This window comes from Pavona decussata, unplaced genomic scaffold (genome assembly GCF_977016875.1).
Source record: "Pavona decussata unplaced genomic scaffold, jaPavDecu1.1 SCAFFOLD_34, whole genome shotgun sequence".
In the NCBI taxonomy this organism is placed as follows: Eukaryota; Metazoa; Cnidaria; class Anthozoa; order Scleractinia; family Agariciidae; genus Pavona; species Pavona decussata.
Window position 1 is genome coordinate 505,001 of NW_028145457.1, and position 17,500 is coordinate 522,500.

At 40.2% G+C, this 17,500-nt stretch overlaps 1 protein-coding gene and 1 pseudogene across 1 annotated transcript in view; both read right to left on the minus strand.

Annotated features, from left to right (window-relative positions):
- Window positions 1-13,390: 13,390 nt before the first annotated feature.
- Window positions 13,391-16,706, minus strand: LOC146484321 (zinc finger protein 862-like; annotated as a pseudogene).
- A 719-nt stretch (window positions 16,707-17,425) lies between these two features.
- The window catches only part of LOC146484322 (uncharacterized), a 1,461-nt gene continuing 1,386 nt past the window's right edge, over window positions 17,426-17,500 (minus strand). The window contains exon 4 of the mRNA XM_085104844.1: window positions 17,426-17,500. This exon is cut by the window's right edge and continues 60 nt beyond it. The gene's annotated coding sequence lies outside the window, so the exon portion shown is untranslated.

Here is a 17,500-nt window from a genome sequence, read left to right on the forward strand (position 1 = left end):
CGTGAACTAAAATCAATCAAAAAAAAAAATCAAAATGGATGGCTGGAGATATGCCTCGCAGTTTGAGAACTCCGCGCACCAAATCACACAAAGCGTTGAACGTTGGACGAGTCACGCGGAAATGCATTTTCCAAAGCTTATTTGTGTCACGGTTAGCGAAAAGTAGTCTAAACCAATTTTGGGGACGAGGCCATGCCCAAACCCTGTGGCGATTTCTTTGCTGAAAACCACGTTGCTGAACCATTCTCGACAAACACAGAAGATGTCGCCTGTTCTTTTGTTTTGTCGCCAAGTACTCGCAAACAATGAAGTACCTATGCATTTCCTCTAATGTTAAAACTCTCTGAGTTAAAATTAAAGACAAAAAAGAGTAAACAACATAAAACGTTTTTCGGTTGCAAAGGCTCCATGATTTTCCGGCGAGCAATCGCATTTCTGATTTTACCGCGAAAGATGATTGACAGCTTGTGCTTCAAGTGTATACTTTGTCACCAGGTGTGAAGCCAGGTTTTCTAAAGTGCGACTTGAGATTTTCAAGTGCACTTGAATCAAGTGCCTACTTGAAACTAACTTAGCTTGTAGTGTGAAGCCAACAATTATTCTTCTGAAATGGCTAGAAATGCATCCAAAAAACGCTAACATTAAGTTAATCTTTAATTGTTTTGAATGAAAAACAAAGAAAAAAACGTAGTACAACCTCATATTTTAAGAAAATATCATGAAATAGATGTATTGGCTAACTTCTAAGCTAACTCAACAGACAGAAAGGAAGAAAGTCACCCGGAAATTTTAAAGTCTGACTCTTTGAACGTGCCAAAGTTTTTTCTCCGATTGTCATTGAGAGCTGTAAACTCATTGGCAATATCTATTAGACAAAGGTTGTCTGTTCTCTGTTTGTGAGTGTTAAGTATTGTCAAATTACTAAATCTTGTCTGTGTCATTGTCGAGCGCAGCCATGTTTTGAGTCTTCAAGCAGAAGAAAACGATCTCTTGCCTGCTGCACTGGTTGCTGGATTTACAAGAAGAAGATTGCAGATGGTTATGATTTCACTTATCATACTCTTTTCAGCCTCAGAAAACGTCTTCATCTTAGCTTGAATGTACGGTGGCCCACAAGTGCAACGGCAAAAACATTTTCGCCACGGCAAAATCATTTTCGTCACGGCAAAAACATTTTCGCCACGGCAAAATCATTTTTCGTCACGGCAAAATCATTTTTGCAACGGCAAAAACAATTTCGTCACGGTAAAATCATTTTCGTCACGGCAAAAACAATTTTACCATGGAAAAATCATTTTCCGCAAGGCAAAAACAATTTCCCCACGGCAAAATCATTTTCGCCACGGCAGAATCATTTGTACTCATGTGACGTTAATTCGCAAGGTGTTATGGGAATCAATACAACATGGCGGACAACTCGCGGTTCTTTCATCAGTGATTCTAGTTCAGGAACTTGGTATAATATCCTTCAAAAAAAAAAAGATCAATATTCTGTCCTATAATTGGACTTTCGAACAAATTGTGTTTTTACGGGAAAGATATTCGTTTGGTCTTGGATTCCATTTTTGCATGGTTTTTTAATGCAATTTATTCCACTTTTGGGGCATGTTTTTGTATTATATAATTATACCGGTACTGTAAACGAAATCTGGAATGTTTGCAATCTAATTTTTTGGGTTGAATGGTGTAATAAATTGCTGCAAGGAAACTTTGTTCAACAAAAACAGAATTACTTAGATGTTCCAGCTATAATCTCTTACACCGACCTTTTACTAAATATGTACCGCATAAAAAGACACAGGGCAACCAAACGGTTTAGTTAGGAGGTTATCTGTTTCGCAAGGTCACATTTCCTTCTATTTCCGAAAAAAAGACTCACTCAAGTCACAATTTGTTGTAACGCTGCACTAACATAAATCACGGTCTCAACTGTCATTTGAGAGCAATAGTCTCTTATGTCCTTACAATGGATTGCTTCTGCTGTTTATTTGAAGCACTTGAGGTAAGGCAGTTCACCTTTGTTTCCAAGCATCACCTTCAACTCGCTACAACCTCTCAAGAGAGACCTCTCATTTGAGACCAATAGTCTCTTATGTCCTTACAATGGATTGCTTCCGCTGTTTATTTGAAGCACTTGAGGTAAGGCAGTTCACCTTTGTTTCCAAGCATCACCTTCAACTCGCTACAACCTCTCAAGACATTCCCGTCGTGACGGTCTAGTAGCAGCTTTTGTTCAACTTTAAAATCGGTCAATTTCAACGTTTACTTCAAAATTTATACTATTATTCACTGAATAACAACACTATTACGTTGAATAGTAATAGTAATAATACCAACAAATGAGCGTCAGAAAGTAACTTGAAAATCTAGCTTAGTCTGCTTTGCATCTGACATTCTCTGGGTCCATCAACAGGAAACAATTTCTAGTTTATCAACTCCCTAATGAAGGTGGCTGCTAATACAATACAATATCAAAACTATTAGGGGCACCCAACGAGAACATTTAAGCAAAACTCTTAAAATGTTGCCTTCTGTGTCCCCATACCGTTTTTCTGTTCTTTTAAAGGCACATTTATGTAAGCTAATACAGTGTGATCTGTTCGCTAAAAACTTAAGTTGCAGAAAGTTTGAGGGAACGCAATCGTATTCCCGGAATTTACTAGCTGTTGTTGGCTTTACGAAAATGCTTGCTGACCTTTATTACCGCACATTTCCAGCTTCGAAAATGAAAGGAATTAGTTTTCCAGTGTTACGAAAGATTCAGAGGTTGTTAAAGCCTTTCGCAATAGATATCCACTGAAATTAATCGTTGGGTGCCCCTGAACTTTTGCCACCTAATATTCAACTCTAATTTCAACTTTCAATCTGAGAGCGCAATCTTAAGAAACTAACATCTTTTCTGCATATTTCTATTATATCTTGATTCCGTTTCCAGATTGAATAGAACAGTGTTCCATCCACAGTACTAGCAACAGCGACAATAAAAGAAATGGAATTAATGGGATAGTGGTCTAGTCGTAAAAGACAATGGGTTCTTTTGTGTGTTTTAAGTTTCAGCAAAAGCGTCATAATAGTTCCAAATGAAGGTAAACCAAGTACATGTAATATGATGTTCACGAGGGTGGAAATACATTTCACAAAATTAACAACAATCAGTGTTATGGCATTGCAAAAGCCTGACCTTTACAGTATGCCAGCATGAAGATGTGTTTAAAATCCTCTTAGGTGCGCATGTGCTCGGTGTGAAGAGTGATTTCCATGCCACAAGCTCCAACGTACGGAAAGCATATTGTGTGATTGGGAATACGGATCTTGCACTCATGATCAAACTTGACTGTTATCTTTACTTTTTGGCCATTCATTTCCCTGTGTCTTTGCCCAGTCAGCCAGCCCATTACTCCGGATGCAGATAAGTCGGGTGAGTGAAATTTTTCGGCTGCAGAGGACCCTTCATCGCCTTGAACCGGGACTTCTTCATAATTCCACGCTATTGGGGCAGAGTAGCCTGTAACATTATCATCTTCTAAGCTGAGCAGAAAATCTTGGAAGTGATCGACAACTTTCTCTTCCACAATTCTTCTTGACGAACCTTCTGGAGAGTACTGTGGTTGAGGCAGTCCTGCTAGATAGTTTACATCAACATCCTCCATATGACCCTTTACAAATAATGGTTTGCAGGCAGCTGGACTGTGTGAGAGGATACTTGCAAGTCCATAAAGACCCATTCCTTCCTTAAACTCTTTTAGGCAGAGGACTCTTTTATTCCAAATGCTTACCAATATTGAACCAAGGATGTCATCGAAATGTTCTTCATTTATGATACCTGTGTAACCGTGTTCTAAGATACAGTCGTGGTGTTGGCTAACATCTTCCTTCATGGTTTCAAACATCTGCTTTTCTTCAGACGTCAGATGCTTGTCAGAAGAAAGATCTCTTATATCCATATCCAAGTTCACTAGTGTATGAAATGCCACAGAGTCAAGAAAGTTGGGGGTGGGCCATCTTGGGCCAAGCTCGCTGCAACTATTTCTCCTGCTGTTCTGAAGGTTTCATTTCGGACATAGAGAGTGGAATCAACTGGGGTTCCTTGAGGAAACGAACTGTTGGCTATCTGTGGGATAATGCCTGCAAAGAACTCTCGTGCCAAGCCACCAGAATCAATTCCTTCCTCTCCAAGGTATTTTACCCTAACCACATTCTCAGGAGACTTCCTTTTACTCTCACGTTGCCACAAGGAGATCACTCATTCAAATGGAATTCCCCGCCTCACCACAAGAAAGAACTGCTCAGTAGTAACTACACGCTTCTCAAGTGCTTGAATGACAGATGGGTGATCACTATGACTTACTGATTTGTCTAATGTTTCTTCTTCAGGAGGTACCAAAACACTATCAAGGGAAGCTTGAAGTGCTTGGGCAATTTGGAAGTCATCATTTATTTGCGACTCTTCACTTTGATGCCCCACTGTGCTATCATGGCACAGGCATGCCGTTATGTTGACATCAGCTTTATTCCCATGCGTATTGTCTGATGGATGGTTATCCTCGTCTTGAACTTGGTAAACTGTATCGGGAAGGTCAATGGCTTCGTCCCACAACTTATCTTCAGGCTGTTTTCCATCAACAGGAACTCCACCTTCCGACATTCTGAAATCAGTTAGAGTACAGAGGAACAATGTGATGCGCTTATAATCTTTGCCAAGCTCTTCACGGTAGCGCTCTAGGGTGAAAAATTCCATATTTGAACCAGGCAAGAACATGGCTTCCTAATAATCTTCCTTATAATCTTAGCAAATCATAGCAATTACTGAAGTAGGCCTTCCACTTCTCAATAGCTTTCTGTAGTAGAACAGCTGGTGGGTCATCTTTGTTCACTTTCAATGCCATGCGTTTTCCATGTTTCCGTTTAAGACTCTCATTACTGTCACTCCACTCCACCAGGCCAATGAATATGACAACTTCCCTTTAGCCATTTGCTCCCTTTTTGTCATCTCTTTTTCCCTTTGCACCCTTTTTTTTCCCTTGACACTCTCTCCTTCCACTCCGTACCCTTACGTTTCTCAAAATCAGCAAAAGACAACACTGGGGTAACTTTTGAGTCTTGCCTGCCACTTGACCCTGCACTGACAGACTGAGTTTGATTATTAGGTTCCTCAACACCTAAGTAGAAATAAACACATTCTGTTACATAAAGGCTAAAAAGAGGCCAGCCCTGAAATGCTGTAGTATATATTTAGTTTTTTTAAAAAAGCGTTATGACTTTTCGTGCCCCAAAACGTAGGTCTCGTGTAGTCGTGTTTTTCAGCTCTTCTCTGTAAAGAGCTAAACTGGAACCTGTTTTGTCACTTATTGGAGTGAGAAGAAGAATTTCCTTTCTCCACAGTTAGAGATTTATACTCTGTTTATGCGTGTATTGCATTTCGTCTTCTAATCTATCTTCATGGTTGGAATGTTCTACCAAACATTTTACAACGTAAGCAACCTTTTGAAACTTTTCAGTCTCTGTATCAATTTTTAGTCATACTTTGTCTTTGCATTTACATCAAATATATTTATGTCGTTATTTGCACAGCTTTTGTGAAAACCAGATACCCTGGTAAATTTGAATGAAAAAAAGAATGTTTGCTTTCTGTCTATCTACAATCGTGGACAAAGCTGTTAAGAAAATTACCCTCCAACCGTCTTTAAAGGTAAAAAAGCAAGCAGCAATATTTGAAACCTCTCCTCCATGACTCAATGTCGTTTTCTGGTTCATGAACAGTTTCCTGACAATTACCACTTTCCAAATAAACAATGCATATGGAGAGGGGGGAAGGAAAAGTAACTGCGGTAGAATTTAGAAGGGAAAAAAGTAAAGACCAATTAAATGACAAGAACACATTCATTCATAGTATAAAACATATCTATTTGCAGCAAAATGCTCACAAATAAATGTAAATAACAATGTATTTCAACTAATAACTGATAATCACATGAGTAAAAGACCCTTGCAGTGAAACTAGCAACTTATTCAGAGAAATTAAAACATTACAACATTACAAAAGTTCAGGCTTGGATTTTTCCAGGCTATCTATTTTTTCATATTAAATTACTGGCTTCCACCCTTGAAGGGTCTTTCATTCATAAATGTTTCTAGTCACTACCTATTTACATTTCTTGTACTGCAATATGAAAGTTGTTGTGGGATGGCCTGACTGTAAATAAGGTGGATATTACGTGTAGTAAATTCACCAATTGCTTTCTCAGGGTTACCTGTTTTGCACTTGTTAATGCCAGACTGGCATCCCTATGCATAACACTGCAAGAAAGGTGTAAACCCAACAGGATTTTAACAGCTTTGAAGTCAATCTTGTGTCTCAAAATTAAGGATTTGAGTGTTGAGATCATGGTTGCACTGCATTTCCCCTAAGACAAACCAGGACTATTGAATATTAAAATTATTTTGCTTTCTTCACGTTTCTGACCACTTTTGCTACTCATGTACCACAGCCATAGACAGGAATGGATATCTTATTTTGCACCTTTCGTTCAACAAGCATTACAAATGGAGTGGATGAACTTTTCTTTTCTGGGGTTGACAAGTACACCCAAAGCAGCTTAGTCGATTAAAAACATCTAATGGAACAAAGCTAAGAGTGGAAGGCTGTTAGCCACTACCACTGCAACACACTGAACACAGAAATGGCCTCTTGCTCCCAATTAGTTTTAACGACCAAGCAAAAGTCATATTGAAGATAATGATCTACTAATTCCTGCTGGCTGTGAAGTACTCTGAGAAAAAGTTCTTACATCACCTGTGCTGCTCAGTGGGATCCAAATGTTGAGACACATCAAATTCCCTTCAAACTTGCTCATATACTGGTTTTAAGCCTGCCTTTTAGTATGACGTTCGAATGAAGTGTTGTAATACCATCTTAACTGTTCAATTATAACTCTGATCTGTTTGTGGGAGTAAGCAGGGCCATCTTTACCTTGCCAGCAGTCCTCAGGATTTCAGATTGTCCATGCACATGGATTGAGTCAGTCTCCGAATAACACCAGTTTAAGCTGAATTGTTTTCATATAAATACATTCACAAACCGTTCAAATCTTACCCTCTCCACACTGTACGCAAAACTTTGCGGTTGAAGACTGTGCTGCGCCGCATTTGGTGCAAAACATCGCAGCGTGATGTCAAAGTCACCGATGAAACACCGCGTTGTCCGCCATGTTATTATGACTCCCATAACACCTTGCGAACTAACGTCACGTGAGTACAAATGATTCTGCCGTGGCAAAAATGATTTTGCCGTGGTGAAATTGTTTTTGCCGTGAGGAAAATGATTTTGCCGTGGTGGAATTGTTTTTGCCGTGAGGAAAATGATTTTGCCGTGACGGTGGTGAAATTGTTTCTGCCGTGACGTAAATAGTTTTGCCGTGACGAAAATGATTTTACTGTGACGAAATTGTTTTTGCCGTTGCGAAAATGATATTGCCGTGACGAAAATGATTTTACCGTGACGAAATTGTTTTTGCCGTGACGAAAATGATTTTGCCGTGGTGAAAATGATTTTGCCGTGGCGAAAATGATTTTGCCATGATGAAATTGTTTTTGCCGTTGCACTTGTGGGCCACCGTATGAATGTCATCTAAACAGGTGAATTCTCCTTCCTTCATCAACAACTTAAAGATTTCCAGCTGAGCATTCAAGGTTCCAACATTAACATTGTCTTTGTAATTTGTTTCAAGATAACGCAACTCTGTCGAATAATCCTGGCAATTTCAGCTTTAATCACCGAAACTATAGTTTCCGCGCCTGTATCAGGTATGTTAAAAAACCCGAGAAAATCTTCATGGACCTCCAAGCTTTTATCAATCCAGCGAATACATATGGTTAACTGTTCCTTGTTACTTATGTCTGTATATTCGTCGACGATAATTGCAAAAAATCCACCACGGATATCTGCTATTAAATCACGGATGACATTATTTGCCATTATAGAAATAATTTCGTTTTGAATTTCGTGTGAGGTGTATTTATCGTCCTTCCTCTCTAGCCATTTTAACAAGACAGGTTGGTCCTTCCCTCTTAATTTGAGCAGCTGAATAAAGTTAGATTCTTCGTCCGTGTCTCCTTGCATCAGCATTGCTTGTGGAGCAAGGTACTGCAAACATTCTATGATTTTAAGGAGACAAAACCAATTAGTTGCCATAGTTTTTTTGGCTGCATCGTTGGACATTGGCAGTAAGTTAGGGACTACTAAGGTCAGTATAAACAGAACAAGAAAAACCAATCCATCATCTGGGCCAAAAAAAAGTACAATGAATACAAAGAATTTCACCAATGTGAGTTGGAGGGACATATCTGTGCCGTGTTCTTAAAATGACCAAAGTAGATGGTATGTAATTTGTTTGTCTCTTTTTAACATACATCATTTTACCTGAAGAACCTGATGATATTCATTGTACCTGGTCTTTGCATGGTATTAGGTTATTGTTATTGTACAAGTTTGAAAATGCACATAAAAGAGAAATGTATGGTTGGTCACTTTAGAAAAGAACATTGGGATATTGTGCTATAATTTTCTCACACAGGATAACTTTTAACCTTCAATTTTCTGTTTGTTAAGATAAGCCTAACTACAATCTGCCTGATGATTCAGTAAGCAAGACATCCAAGGGAAAGTGGTTACTAGATCAGCGAACTTATGAGCTGGAACTGTCATCTCTTGGCCATTATAACTGCCGAGTGGAAGGATGTGATAAAGCCTTTGTCTGTCATTTTGAACGAGTAAGGTTAGCCAATTGGGTTGAAATCTTCATCAACTTAAAAGTGCTCGATAGTTGGACTAGAGCAATATTTATAATGCAAGAGTTAGGTTATTTGGTCATGTATTCGCTACTCTGAGTTTCATGCTCTATGTGAAGCAATTATCAGGCAACTGCCAGAAATAACGCTTACAATTAGAGAAATTTGAAAGTACAGAACAATACACAATAGATGCAAACTTCTTTGCATGACGTGTCACACGGGATCGTGATCAGTAACTAAAAAGAAACACTGTTTAGTAGAAATTTCCTAGCATGTCTGCAACCCGATGCAAGTTCATTTCTGCTGTCGAGAGTTGACATTTCCGGCCTGCATAACATGAAAAATTTCTCCCACAAACACAAATTACATCTCATAGATACATTCGAATAGGACCTAGCTTGTTTAACTTGCTGCCATTTAATTTCATATGCAATTTTCTGATCTTTTAGGCTCCATATATACTTACTAAGTGTGGTAGCATGTTTGTAGCGCTCATTACAAAATGAACATAAATGATTTCTGAATCTTAATTTAAAAGTAGTGTCACAAAGTCCGATGTATGTTTCCTTGGTGGTTGGCGTGGTGACTTCAGCCTGGTAGATAGCATTTTCTGCGTTACAATTTCCATCCATAGGGCACGAGTTGGGATTCCAGCAATTACAGTTCTTCTTTTGATCATTGGTGCATACGGATTTGTTAATTTCAGCTTTGTTATGATTAAATATTATTGTTCTGACGTTACCCATGTAGCTGTAGCTTAATTATACTGTGTTACGATTAAAAATTTTGGGAAGGGGGTTAGACTTAGGGAAATGTTTGTCGATAAGTGAAAGGAAGCATTTTCCCACGTTTGTTGCTACGTTCTTGCTAAATGGCGGGTTAAACCATAGGATATTTTTTTGCTGCCTAGCATTCCGCGGGTGAAAAGGCTGGCTCGGTGTGAAGGAGAGCTTATAGTGGTAGCCACTTTTGTCCAGTGCTTCTTGATAAACGTCTTTAGCGCTATTGAAACAGTCTTTATCTGATGATATCTCAGATAGCCTTTTCTTAATAGATTCAGGAATGTTCCTCAGGATTGATGGTGGGTGGTTGGATTCTTTATGGACATATAATGGGATGTTGCCCTCCTTAATGTAAGGGTAGAATTTCTCACTTCCAAGGTCAAGCTTGACATCTAAGAAATTGACCCTTGTGGTGTTTGCTTTGACTGTGATCTTTAAGTCGTGGTCACAGAAGACTTTGCATATCCCCTTCTTTATCCTTTCCATTTCGCGTGGCTGAAGGCAGCAAGTCCGTCGTCACGGTATAAGCCGATGTTATGGCCATACTTCTTGGTGAGGAGAGACCAAAGGTAGCATCCAACGAATTCACGTTTCAGCTCCATCGAATATGCTTGCCAATATGCAATACGCTTGCCAATGGTGCCGTCAGGGAATGCAACACCTTCCTGTGTAACAAAGAGCTGTTCCACATTTTCCTTAGCGATCAGTGGACGGATGTGTTTGGTGAACAAGCTAGTTTTTCATGGAGCTCTTTGGTCATCGAGAGAGGGGCCGGTCCAGCTCTTGATGTTTTGTGCTGCACGGCAAACATCAAAAACCCTCCTTCGCCTTCTGTTGCAGTTAAGAAATCTTTCACAGTTGCAGTCTCCATGGGCCCAGGTCGTTGGCCATTTTCAAGTTCCAACCTTACAATGAGGTAATCCCTGACCGCAGTGAACTGCTGGGGCGTTTAGAGGTGTTATTCTGGATTTCTGGAGAAGTTTCTGTGCCTCCAGTGCAGGTCCCGTTACGTTGACGTCTCTGGCGTCTTCTGGTGTTATAGCATTCCTGGAATCCTCTAAGATCTGGCGCCATCTTTCTCCTTCAAACTTTCGGGATATGGAGGACACCCATGCTTTAACCCTGTTGATCAGAGTGGGGAGTTTAGGCTTGAATTCGCCAGGGATGTCGGGCACACTCTGCATCCCAGTTTCATATGTGTGGTTTAGGAATTGAAAAAACTTGGTGACTGATGTTAGATATGGCTTTACTGTGCCAGGCTTCTTCTTGTTGCTGTCTAGGATAGGCATTTCCCATTTGTTGGCAATTTGAAGTTCACCTTCCTCGAGGAGGCATTCGAGGTCATCCTTCATTGGTTCAAGGGCTTGCAGGATGGCCCTAACGTTCTGGGCATGGTGAATAGTGTGTCGCTCTTTTAGGTGGCCACCATCAAGGGTCAACAGATGGTTGAAGAAGCCAATTAGAGACTTGTTTCTCAGTTCCTTGGAGGACTTGGCTTTCCTGTAAAAGGCCAACCAGGTTTCGTGTTCCTCATATTCTGAGTCTTCGTCCAGCAGAACATCTTCGTCTTCGTCTTCATTTTCATCAGCATCCTCTTCTTCAGGATTGTCAATGATGCACCGCATGAACGACTGGCTTTTCTAATTTCTTCCTCGTCCGCCTCGTCTGTTGGGGGATCTTCAACGTCGTCGTTGACCTTGTTGGTTGGGGGTTCCACTCTGTCACAGAGGGGACAGATTCTCTTGGGCGACCTCTGTACACTTTGGTCGTCTCTCCTTGGCCTCCCAGCCTTCTTGTTCCACGACTTTGTTCTTCTATGTTTGGCCATAGCGACCAGTAAGATGACCCAACATATAGGGAGATGTTGATTCCTTTCGCAGTGCATTTTGATGATATGTCTGCTAAGTTGTGTCTGTGGGAGGTGGCAAATAGGGCAATCGACTGCAGTGTAGTGCTTTTTGTAGCTCTGCATCTTCTTTTGGGTTGTACTCCTCCTTTTGTCTCGTTTTTCGCGTTGGTTTTCCTTAACTGTGTTTCCGACTTCCTGTTCATTGTGCTTTCTCTTCTTTGCGTGCTTCGATGTTTTCTTGCCTTTCTTTTCTTTTTTTCTCTTGCTTTGTTTTGGAACTTCTTTTTCCTGTTCCTCCTCTTCTTCCTCTTGGTGGTCTCCTGATCTTCATGACCCCCTTCTTCTTCCTGATCATCCTTCTCAGCACTTTCATCAGCGTTGACATTGCTGGTTGAAGGTTCAAGGTTGATGCCAGTGCGATCCTGGGCTACATGCTCCCACATGTCTGCATCCACATCCTCGAAGGTTATGTCTGTTAAGGTGGACGTCTCCCTGGTCATGAACAAATGGTCAAGGCCAGGGTGACTCTCCTCGGATGGTCTGCTGCTTGAATTCTTGTTTTGTAGACTGGGCATTTCTTCTTCAATGTCTTCCTCAGGGATTTCAGATTCTGTGGGAACGTTAAGGTCTTTCCCATAGTCCAGGAAGTGGAGCCTCAGAACCATCGGTTGATTCTGGCAGATGCTAAGAACGTTGTGAAGGCGATCCGATAATCAACAAGATACTGCTTTTCACTTTTCTTCCTTCCACGAGAGGACATAATGATGATTCCATCTCTGACCTTAATATATCTCTTGCAAATAAACCCTATAGGTAGTGGTAAAATGTACCGTCTTAAGATTTGTTACAGTATCCCGCAGGATCTGCCTACTCCTCTCGAGATAGTGCTTAAGTCCAAGAATAATGCGTTCAAGTTTCAGGATGGAACGTTAAATCCCATGGAAGTTATTAGAAGTTAAAGTGTAACCCTTTTTTGTACTGTCTTAAGATCTATTACAGTATCCCGCAGGACTTGTACTGGAATACCCGTAGATTCCTAAATCATGTGATGTGCAACATCAGTATATCAACATTTATCAGTATCTCTGGATGGGGGCTCTCTCATTACACACCTGTGGGGAGGGGGGGTATATATTTTTGGGGGTTTAAAATTTACACTTGCCGTCCATCCCACGTTTTTTAGGTCTCATTCAAAGCCAGTTGCTTCAATTGAGATATTTTAGTCTTGTATTTTTTGGGTAAGAAATTTTGATACCAAGTATTTTATTTGAAGCTCTGTTGGAACCACCCCCTTCCCTCATCATGTACACTGCAAGTAAAACGTTTACTTACGGGATTCAATAAATGTGACCAGTTTTGGGCTCAGCACCTTTTTAGGTAGTTTAATGCCCTTACTCATCTTCATGAGTTCTGGAGTCGTCTTTCCCAAATGACTTAGGTCACAATTGTCATCAGCAGCAAAAGGCAGGGATACATTTACGCATTTATCACCATATTTTTCAGCTGCAACAGCTATCTCATAAAAAATGATGTCAATAATAGGTTACTATGTTGAGGTCACATATACAAGTAGATGGAGATAACCAGAAAGTAGATGGCACTGGGTGTCGGAGACACCCCCACAGGCAAGGGGTCTGGGGGCCGCCTAGGCAGCGCCCCGTTGGAGCAAAATGGATTTGGTGTTTTCACACTTGCTGAAACTGCCTTTCCTGAGAGCAATTAATTCTAATAGTCTTTTTTCATAAAAGAAAATCATTTATCAGTCACTTGTTTTACCTCTTTATTCCAATGGCTTTTAAAAGTGTTTTCATGCCTTTGCTTATAATTTCAATCATATTAAATTTCCTACTCCTAGTAGTTTGATAGTTAGTTTTCACACGTATCATACTCTAAAATACTAAGAAGGAAAATGAAATAATAAGTTCCTAATGCAGGGGAAGTTTACTAACAATATTTCTGTGAAAAGAAATCATGGTGATAGTGTAAAGTCATCATCACTTCCATAGTCACTTTCAATTGCTGAATCATAATCAGGCTCTGGAAGGCCTATTGCACTGGCAACAGCTGCTGCTTCTTCTTCTGCACCACCCTCTTCATTCTCATTTAGGCTTTCATCTGGTATGGTACCCTCTGCTACTTCACCATCATTTTCTCCATGGTCACTTTGCACTAACTCTTCTTGGCCCTCTATTGGGTGAGACAATTCCACATTGATCTGGGGCTGGGCTCTAACAAGTACTTTTTTCAGTTTTTTCCTTGGCTTTTGTTTTAGCCAGTTAGCCACTGCTTGTTTGACAATTTCATTGCATTTGATACTTTCTGGAGCATTGACAGAGACTTGCATAAGAGCATTCAGCATCTCATTACTGAGACGGTTGCGAAACTTTGTTTTGGTAATGTTAATAACGCTACCTCCCCTCTCTGGCCAGGCATTGCTACAGGGTAAGGAGAGCCCAACTTCAGCCACAAACATGAAGCATGAAGGACATGAAGAAGGTACTGCTTTGGTTTCCAGCTGGTGTTTGCAGTTTCCTTCCAGAGAGAAAGAACTTGACTTGTGACCACTGGCAAAGCAATTTCGTCATCTTATCTTCATTTCCTGGAAAGAAATGCCTGGCAATAATTTTCACTTCGACTTCGCCATATTCTTTGAAGCTGTCTTGGTCACTTGAAGGGAGCAAAAGAGGATCAAAGATGGCATAGGCTTCAATGACCTTCAGAGAATTTCCAAGGCGATCTTTGATGTTGGTGGTCAAGGCATCAACATAGTTAGCCAGGAGGCTCTCCAACTGCCTTCCAGTATCTTTTCTCAGCTTTAGGTGGTCTGAAATTCCTGTAAACGAGTCGATGTCCGCTTGCAGTTTCTGCAGAGGTTCAGTGGTCTTCTTCAACGTCGCCAGGGTTGAGATGGCTCGATTTACAGCTGGTCTTATCATTGAAAAGTGAAAATTTCCAGCTTGGAACTGTCTTGATAAAGACGAAAGTACTAGAAGGATGGCATTAAGAATGTAAAGGGCCCCGAGAAATGTTACTGACGTGAGCTTGCTTATCAAGCCAATAGCTGTGGCATCATCAATTTCCTGCAGAGACAAAAGGATAGCTTCATAGCTGTGCAAGGCTGCAGTGACAGAGGCATCAAAACTGAGCTATCTTGTCTGGCAAGCCTTCTTTAACCTTTTTGCCAAGAGCTTTTTTGTTTTCTCACTGTGACTGAGACTGACTTTTTTCAGTTCAATTTGACACTTAAGGAAACAAGCGGTTTTCTTAGGGGAATTATGGAAGTAGTACCACAGTTGTCCTAGAACGTCTTCCACTTCCTTGATAAACTTCAGCTCCTGACAGCTATCTGTACAAGCCAGTGCTAAGCGGTGGCAGACACAGTGCATATTAAGCAACTTATCATTGCTCTGCCTCAGCTTTGCAGCAACACCATTGGTCTTTCCAACCATGACACTTGCCCCATCTGTGGACAGGCCCATCAGTTTACTGATATCCAGACCAGAGGCTGACAATTCCTTCTTTACTAGCTCTGTAATGGCTTCGGAGTTACAACTAGAAAAGTCCTCTAAGACATTCTGGGAGGACAGAAACATTGTTGTCATGGAAGAGCTCTCATCATCCCAAAACTGGATGAATGAGATCAGCTGTGATGATACTGATATATCAGTAACTTCATCCATCAGCATTCCAAAGCTCTTTGCATTTCTGGCCCTTTTTTTAGAGGTTTTGCTTAACAGTGTCACCAAGGGTTAAATAGATCTCTCTGACAGAACCTTGGGAGCGGTGGGAGAAATGCTTAAGTTGGGAAATTCCCAGAACCTTCTCCATAAAACTAGTTAGAGGAATCAGTTTTCGGTTAGCAATGAATTCCTTCATGAGGAAGAACACTGTGGCAAAGACATTCTCAAGAACAGTTGATTGTACTTCATTCTTTTCGACTAAGTCGTAATGGAAAGCTGACATCCGTTGGAGCAGATCTGCCTCCACTGCTGAGGAATGGGCAGCTGAGGCCATGTGTATCTTCACTGAATCTTCCTTCAGTCGTTTGGAGGGAGTTTCAATGAACGTCTGTGACTTGGTTTGGGCGTTTTTCATGTTATGTTTCTTACAGAGAACACTAAAGAATCCGTAGCTCTCCACATAATACACAGACCAGTAGCGTGGGTTTAAAAGCCATTCATGTTTAAACTTGTCGGGCTTCTTTTTCTCCAATTTTTTGGCATCCTCTGCAACCCGCAGTCGTCCCTGTTCTTCCCTGCTTAAACTGGAGCATCCAGAGAGCCTGCACACAAAGAAGTTGTGGACTTTTTCTTCCAACCACATTTCCTTGATAGTTGTGGTTTCTTGATCGGATGTCCAAATCATGGAGTCTGAAAGGTCAAGCACCAGTAATATATTATTTTTTTATATTTTAATTGTATAAACTTGCGCATCTGCTCAGAGAAGTTTTGGAAATTATTACATGATACTCACTCGATTTGCTGGGCTGCCCTTCACTTTGGACAGAATTGTTCTGTGATTGAGTTTCCACGCTTAATTGTGACTGACAAGGCTCTAAAGGCAAAAAGAAAGTGTTCATTAATCAAAACAAAACAGGAAGAACTAAGAATTAAAACGTTCACCGCTGTTTTGACAACACTCAGACATAAAGTGTATACCTGTCTGTTCTTAACGTTGAGGCTGCTGAATTTCAACATCATCAGAGTCAACCTGATCGGTTCCTTTTCTAGACTCTTGGGTCTCTCCTTGGAGTACACACCAATAAAATGTTAGTGTTACGTAAAATCGCAGGGAAAAATTAAAGCTCCGAATCACTTGAAAACAAAATTTGCAGGTCATCGACAAAAGCTATTCTACGCTAGTTTAGGAACAATGAACTTACTTTCATTTCTTGATCTTTTGCTGAAAAAGTTAACTAAAGAGGATTGTCGCTTAGACATTATGCGAGTCCAGGAGTGAGACTTGATCAAAATACTGGTAACTTTCCACGTGGTAATCAGTTGTGTAAGAGTAATTTAACACCTTGTCGGCTGTTAAAACATCGCGTCATCGCCACGTGCAAAAATGTAACTTTGCGCGCAGGATGTTACCTCAAATCAAATAGGTCGCCATAAAGAGGATTTTGTCACGAATAACGATGAAAAGAAATTTACCTTTAGTTGAAAATAGCGTTACCATAGTTTTAAATAAACTATAAAGGCAGCCCATTTCAAATAGTCTTGCGAAACGAGTTTGCAAAATAGTAATTCGTGAAAGCACAGTCAAGGCGCTAATTCCATTAGATTACGAGCAGAAACTCTTGCCAAATAAAGCAACCCGAAAAACTTTGATCGGAAATTGTATCTGTTAACTTGACGTTTGTTGAAAAACAAAGTTACTGCTAACCCGTACAGTATTCATTTGACTGTTCATTATCTTCATTTAGCCGCCGCAGAAGCAAAATGGAATGTAAACAAATTGCGTTCGTGTATCTATTTTTGGTACGTATATCGTATGACAGACAAACGTGTGGGAACAAACAGATGTACAGCGTGGTTCAACAACTATATTCCTTTCCTTCTTTCGTTCTCGTTTCCTTTTTTAATTATTGTAATTTGCCATCGTTTTTTTTTTTCTCTGCTTTATTTTATTATTATTTTTTATTTTTTCACTTTTTCTTGACAATTCGTAGCCGGCGAAAACCTCAGAGTAGCCGGCGCTTTTTTACAACCCTGCATATACCGGTAATTTTTGTCCTGTTTTGATTGTTTCGTTTTGTCCTGTTGTAACCTTTTTTCCTCACTTAAGGTTGCAATGTAATGAGATTATTAGATATTTCTAATGACTTTAATTTTTTCCTTTGTAACAACATTTTTCCCAACTGTTAAATTTTCTTCTTTTCGGACCCATCGTGTGCCCTACCAAATAATTACCTGCTAGTAAATGTGGGAAATGCTAACACATGTGCACTATCATTGAGCTGTGATATTTGATCAACTTAATCTTGGAGAATGTGAATTATGTTGTAAAATATTAAATTCAACTCACTCTTCTAGTGACGTCTGACCACTCATCAATGATTGCGTTATTTAATGCGATG